At 44.4% G+C, this 7,087-nt stretch overlaps 1 protein-coding gene across 1 annotated transcript in view; it reads left to right on the top strand.

The window, feature by feature from the left end:
- Positions 1 to 7,087, top strand: part of Cpeb1 (cytoplasmic polyadenylation element binding protein 1) — a 92,920-nt gene that overhangs the window by 287 nt on the left and 85,546 nt on the right. The gene's annotated exons all lie outside the window — the stretch shown is intronic.

Here is a 7,087-nt window from a genome sequence, read left to right as displayed (position 1 = left end):
GGGCGGGGCGGGGCTGGCAGCACAGGTGCCCAGCATCCGGCGGGGGCGGCTCCCGGCTTTATAAGCCTCCCGGCTGGGCGCTGCGCGCGGCCCGCTGCAGAAACAGAGCCACGTGCGTGCGCGTCCCTTTCCGTGTCCGCCTGCCGGCCGGGGGCCCGCCCGTCAGTCAGTCTGCCTGGCGGGGCCAGGCCCCATGGCGTTCCCACCGGTAAGAGCCGCCCGCCACCGGGGCGGGCCGGTTCTATCACCACAGCTAACGGTCCGCGCGCCGCCTCGTGGGCCCCGGCGCGTCCTCCCCGCCCCTCTTCGCGCGCGTCTCGGGCGGGGCGCGGTCACGTGCCTGCGGGCGTGGGGCCTCGTGGAAGGGTATGCAGCGGCAGGGGGGCGGGGAGTCTCCGCGTGACTCAGGGCCTTTGGCTTAAAGGCGCCGCGGCTCAGGAACCAAGTAAGGGACTGGGGCGGTCTCGAACATAGGGAAAGACAGGTGCGGACTGAGTGGAAGAGAGCCTGCGACCCCACCCCCAGCCTACTTGTGCAACCGTTGCATTTGAGACCCGAGGCTCATCCCAGCTGCGAGTCTTCTTCATACCCGATGGGGCGGGGTTCCTGGCTACGTTGGCCCTCCTTGCAGCTGGGCAAACGTTCTGTGAAGAGTGCCGCGACGGCGTGGGCGCGGCCCCTTTAAGGCGGAAGAATTGGTCCTCGTGCAGCACGCCTTCCTAGCCAGGGGAGGTCACGTGGCTTCACACGTCCGAGTGGCGCGAGAGCCCGAGTCCCGGGGTTGCACGCGCTTGGGCGTCGAACTCCGCGGTCCCGCGGCTGTGAGGTGGATTCGTCCGCGGGCGGAGGAGAGCCCGTGAGGCGGTGGCGCCCCCTAGGCTTGCTGGTGTGACCCGGTGAGACGCATGCATGTGGCCTCAGCGTCGCTGTGCCAGCATTTCCCTCAGACCGGGCAGCGGTCAGGTGCGCAAAGGCGGCGGGCGAAGAAGGGGTGCGTTGGGAGGTCCGGGACGCGGGCTGGAGCGGCCCTAGCCGGTCCTTGGGGTCAGGACTTTTTCGCGTGGGTGTCCGTGAGTCACGTCGGCCGGGGCCCCACCACGCTCCGCGCACCCGTGGCCCCGGAGTGCGGATGGCCCGCGCTGCGGACCGCGAGGCGGCGCCCGGGCCGGGCTCGCGGCGGGCGCGTGCGCTGCCTCAGCCGCCCCAGCGGGACGGGTCGCGCCCTGCGGCTGGCTCGCCTCCCCGTCAAGAGTTAAAAAGTAGAGGTCAGTCCAGAGAGGCCGAACAGCATCCGGCAAATAGGAATTGGCAGTGGTTTTCCTGGATTGTTCGCTTTTCTCAGAGCTGGACGGGGTGGACATTCTGCTGTGGGGAGCGCCGAGACAGGAGCGCGCAGGGCTCCTGCTGCTGCTCCTTCTTCTTGGAGTTAGCCTGAGAGAAACTCTGCTCCCAGAGCGCGTTGCTTTGCAAATGTGAGAGTGATTCGACTTAAATTTGGAGGCTTGGTGGTGAATGCTCCGGACTTTGTGGTCGCGCATTCTGGGAAACTGAGGCAGGAGGCTGACGAATTTGAGTCCAGCAACTTTGTGAGGATTTGTTGGTGGTGGGGGTTCAGCACACTGCGGAGGCCTGGTTTCAGTTCAATTCCGAGTATTGAAAACACGGGAATTTAACAGATTGCTATCCTTGTAAGTAATAAACAGTGTCTTGTGGAATGAAAACACTTGTCTTTCCCCTCCTTTTGTGGGCCTAGACTCGGGTGTGAAAGGGAGGTTGCGCCAGCCTGGAAGCAGACAGGTTAAAGAGTTAATGTGGTGGCCAGTGATCTTGGGAACATTGGCAGTTAGGAAAGCCTCAGGGGTCGTTGCTTTTACTGTGATGTACAGTGTTCATGAGACAGAAAACAGCTGCTTTTGATAAAGTTCTGAGCGTCCAGGCTGAATACCAAACTTAATAACAAGTGAGCTGATGGTAATGGCTGCCCCAACAAGCATTTTTCCTGAGCACAGTTACCAGTTTTGTTTTTAATCCTTAAAATAGTTTGGAAACCCAAATTCTACAGTTGCCTGAGGTAACATAAACGAGTGAAGGACTACTACCCTTTCTGACCTAGGGAGTTCAGACTAATCATAACGGCCTCTCTAAAGACTTCTAAAGGGAGCAAAATGTGGGCCTGGATTTTGATGGATCTTTGACTTTTTCCCAGTAACTCTGGCATCTGTATTTTGATAAATCCCTAACTTTTCAATGTAGCAAAATTTTGAAATGTGAAAAACAATGTGGACTAGATGTAATATTTCTGTAATATTGGATTCAACTTGATAACTAGTTTGGGATCTATCTTAAGACATTAGATTTCTCCCTATTTAACAGATGAGGAAACTGGCTCAGAGGCTGAGTCATGAGACTATTAAATGATGAAATCAGGTGCTGGGTCTTGCTGGTGTCATAGCCCGATTTGTTACATTATGTGTATTCTGGTGTCAGGGGTTAATTGGTAATGTATAGTGCAGGGAAAAAAAGTTGGGGCTACTCCCATGTCTAGGCAGAGTGAAAGGCATTGGTGGAAATATGTTGCTGTAGAAGTCAGTGGGTCTTCTGAGCACTAGTACAGCAGAGTTGATGGCAGGAGGAATGTGCTGTGTCTATCATTCCATGATGTGTGTCAGAGCAGTTAGCTGATCTAGGAGCCAGAAGTCTAGAGAAAGCATACTCCTCCCACAGTGGGGGTTGACCCTCTCAGTCCTCTGCACAAAAGACTTTTCCTTTTTTCAGCATAGCTAAAATTTCAATAACTTTCCATCTACGGGAAGGCAAATTTGAAATCATACAGTTACTATTAGTAGAAAAAAAGCTTACTAAATGTGACTATTTTAGCTAAAACTGCCGTAAGATGACTCTCAGAATTGTAAGAATTTTAATAAATGTTCATTGATTTTGGTGCTGGATAGTGAACCTAGGGCTTCTTGAGCACTAAGCACATGCTGTACTACTGAGCTACAGATAGAAGTTTTGAAAATTAGTGTGTGTGTGGAAAAAAAGCAGTATGTGGCAAGATATTCAGGAACAAGGTCTTAAGGCTTAAAAAGGCCCCATTCCAGGAATGAGAGGTGTGGGGTCTTAATTTTAAATAAAGTAATCTCAGCCTTCTACACAGCCACACTAGCAGGTGTGAAAGGTACAAAAGTTTGTGTATAATTTCCAAAGATTTGAAGTGAATGGCTGGGGATTTTTCTCAATGGTAGAATTCTTGCCTGCCTAAGGCTCTGGATTCAACTTCTAGCAACACACACACACACACACACACACACACACACACATGAAAGAGCATATTTGAAGCCTTTGCGAAAGAGATTTTCCTGTGAGAATGTCATCATACAAGCTGAGTAGCTCTCTTATCTAGGCCCAAAATATTATAAGAGATAGCAACTTTGAAATGTTGTCTGTGACCTGTCTTTATCCTTCTCCAGCAACTTTTACCACCTAGGTAGTCAGCTATAAGTTCAGTATTTGCAGATTTGGGCAGTAGGGGGCAGTGGGGTAGGGCTGGGGTAGGGAGAGGGGTAATGAGATAATTTCAGTTGTCTATTTGCTGGTGTCTTCATATTTCATGCTGTGTTGTATATATAAGCTTTTTCATTAGTTTTAGGTGTTGTTTAAAAAGCAAGTTAATTAGTGGGTTTGTACTTTGTTTTGGAATTTGGGCAGGAATGTAAACCAAACCCAGGTATTAATGTATAAACTGTTGTTTTCGGTAGCTAGTGGTGGAAACAGTAAAATAATTATTGCATGAAATACAAAAATTTTTCTGTGTATGGGAGAACTGCAATAAGCTCATCTTGGTCTACAAATCCGATTTTCATGATAGTGTCTAAACTGACTTACTGTGGAAAGAATTTTCCAAAAAAAAAAAAAACCCCTAGGGCAGAGGGATATAAGGGGGTTAGATCTAGAGCTTGAGAGGCAGGAGGTTATATAAAGAATTTTGTCTTTTGTTTTATTTAAAACCAAGAAGCACTGATTGCACCCTTTCAATGTTTAAGCCTTTTGGATCCTTCTAACTCCGCCTGTTTCCCTCCTACATTGCAGCTTTAGAAATGTCCTTTTATTTTTTGTATGACTATTGAAGCATGTATTTAGTTAAATTTGCGTATCAGAGAATCTTCTGCAAGTACAGATAGCAGTGATTGAAAGTTTTTATGTTGAAGACTCTACAATTAGTCATTTCTTAATTATAGCTGAAGAGATTGAACTACTGTGCATTGTGTATGTAATATTTAATGTTTTAGGAAAATATCTGACTTTCCATAAAAATATCCAGGGTGTTAAGTTCACAAAGTAGATATAATTGCTGGAGACTTTTTATTAGTGGGATTTAAAAAGACTCCTGTTAGGGGTTATTTTGCTGCCTCAGTATGTAATGTGTTTTTAAGTAGCTCTGGTGTGTGCTGGTGTCTTTATATTTTATGCTGTGTTGTATATATAAGCTTTTTCATTATAATTGTTCCTAGATGGGCCTAAGCTTTGTTATCAGTAGTTCAGGATAACTCTTGGGCATGGATAAACTGAATTCTCCTTCATTTTAAGTTTTCCATATGTTTGGGAGGTCATTTAGTGAGTTAACACTGTTTTTATTTTCTAAGGCATTTTGTACTGGTTTCCCTGGAGGTAATTGGAGAATCCCCAGAAGAGTAGGTCTAAAGATTGATATGTGTGTTAAAAATGGGTCACTATTGATTCAGGGAGTAACAACTAATTTGTTACTACTTTCTTTATCCTTGGCCAGTATAGTATACAGTAAAGTACCATCTGAATGGGTTTAGCACCACTACCTGTAGTCTTCTTCCATAGAGATGTGAGAGCAGCTTTCCTTTATTAAAAGAAAGCAGTTACCTTGAAGGACAGGTGGGTTTTGAGTGAGTGAAAGTGTGTGTGTGTGTGTTGTGTGTGTGTGTGTGTGTGTGTGTGTATGTATGTCTTTTGACAGAACACTTAGTCTCTTAATCTCTTACTACTTAACACCTGTGCTCTCAGCATTCTGGCTTTATGCTCCTGGGTTCTGGCCCGGGCACCATCTGTCTCTTGATTTGTCCCTTTCTCCCGAGACTTTTTTTTAAAAAGCTATAATCTTAGAATTGTTTTGAAACTGAAAAAGTGTTAGAGATGTGTCTCGCAGGTATAATTTGGAATTGACACTGATGCTAGATTATAATTTTTGACTACCAGTTTTTGTTGACAAAGGACAATTAAGCTTAGAATGAAAAATGATTAATTTTATACAGTGCATAGTTGATTGAGCCAGAACTAGAATTAACATTTATTCATTTCTAGACCAGTGTTATTTCTAGAATTCACACGTCTTTACCTCTCTTAGGTTGGTCTCTAATTGTCTCATTTTACTTAAAATTGCCACTTGGTTCAGAAAATTCTGTGGCTTGCTATTTTCTTTTCTTTTTTTTGGTAGCGCATAATTTCACAGCTTCCAAGTTCCATTCTAGGAGAATTGTTTGTGAGTTGGATTCATTTGGAAGCCACCAGAGTGAGTCTTTTTTAAAAACTAAAAGAAGACACTTTATTTGAAGATGAAAAAGGAGGAAAAGAGATGACAGGTATTTTGAAGGAGTAGAGAGAATTTGAAAGTGAATTACTCTGACAGAGTCTTATACACTATACTTGGGAAAGTTTGTAGCTCAATGTTTTAAAGTTGAGGAATTACTGTACTTAGGACTGAACCCAGATCTGTGAGTAGGCTTAGCAGGTGCCCTACCACTGAGTTACACACACAGCCTCATAGTTTTTTCTTATCTGATCGTTCTTGTCTCAATGTTGGGAGGCTTCTTTTTTCTTCCTCAATGCTACATTCCGTGTGGTTCAGTCTGTTGGATCATTCCTGTCCCCTCATACAAGATTAATTGCCATGGATTCCTATAGCTGCACTAGTTCTTTAGTTACCAAGTTTTAGGTTGAGCACTTTACCTTTTGTTGTTTTCAAGTCCTATGTTTCTTATTGGGCTATTCAATGCATATATCTATCTGAAACATTTAAAACCCTGCTGAGGTTTCTAATTCTAAAAGCAGAATCATTTTCCCCCTTTCCTTGTCTCTTGGAACTAATCTAATTCTGTTTCATCCAATTAGTCTAATTTTTTCCAACTAGATACCAGACTCTCTTATCCTCTTGGGGACAAGAGCTGTATTGGGGCGTTTTGTTTTTCCCAAACAACAAGGGTGTTGAGTTTTACTACAGAAGGGTGTTGGGTAAGTACATGGTTGTAGCTTTCTTTTGGAGATTTCTTCCCAATGTTTATAACTACAAAGCCTGAATATAATCTTCCCTTGTCATCTGTAGCTCTTCTTGATTTTTTTCTCCCTTCCCATTGATAGTTCATTAGTTTAGGTATTCTTTGTATGAATATTTCAATCTGATTTTTCCACCATGCTTCTCAGTTGTGCTTGTACATTCATATCTGCCATCCTCTATGGTAGAGCACCACACCAATGTACTCATAGCTTCCTTGACATAACACTTTGACCCTTGATTCTTACTGGATTGCTCTGTCTCACAAGCTGGGTGGTGGTTTCTGGGTGAAAGAGTCTATTTGTTGCATCCTTCCTGGCTCTAATACCACCAGATGAAGATTAATGTTCACTCACCAGTTCTTCCTCTTCTCACTGTCAAAGTTTTCAGCTATTCAGTCATGTCATGATTTGAGATTTTAAGTTTGTATCAGAGACAATATCACATCAACAATAACAACAACAAAATAAACTGAGAATAATGTATTGGGAAACTCAGGGATCCAAAGATTGCCATTATATTGATTGATTGATTGTTTTCTCACGTGATAGGGCCCACTCTGGTGACAGAAGATAAATAACAAAATCACAGACTGTTGAGTTAATCTAATAACATAAGTACATTGTTATTTGGTATTTTATATTGAAAGACAAAAATGAACAGAAATAACTAGGAGGCATATAAAATAAAGGTTTTAGCAAAATGTGCTTAGATAGACATTTTAGGCAAAAGAAACAGTATGCACAAGGACATTGGGGGTATGAAATAGGAGACTTTCTAGTCAGCTAA

The sequence above is a fragment of the Octodon degus genome, unplaced genomic scaffold (genome assembly GCF_000260255.1).
Source record: "Octodon degus isolate 3935 unplaced genomic scaffold, OctDeg1.0 scaffold00002, whole genome shotgun sequence".
Classification (NCBI taxonomy): Eukaryota; Metazoa; Chordata; class Mammalia; order Rodentia; family Octodontidae; genus Octodon; species Octodon degus.
Note: the sequence above shows the minus strand (reverse complement) of the source record. Positions and strands in the feature narration are given on the sequence as shown.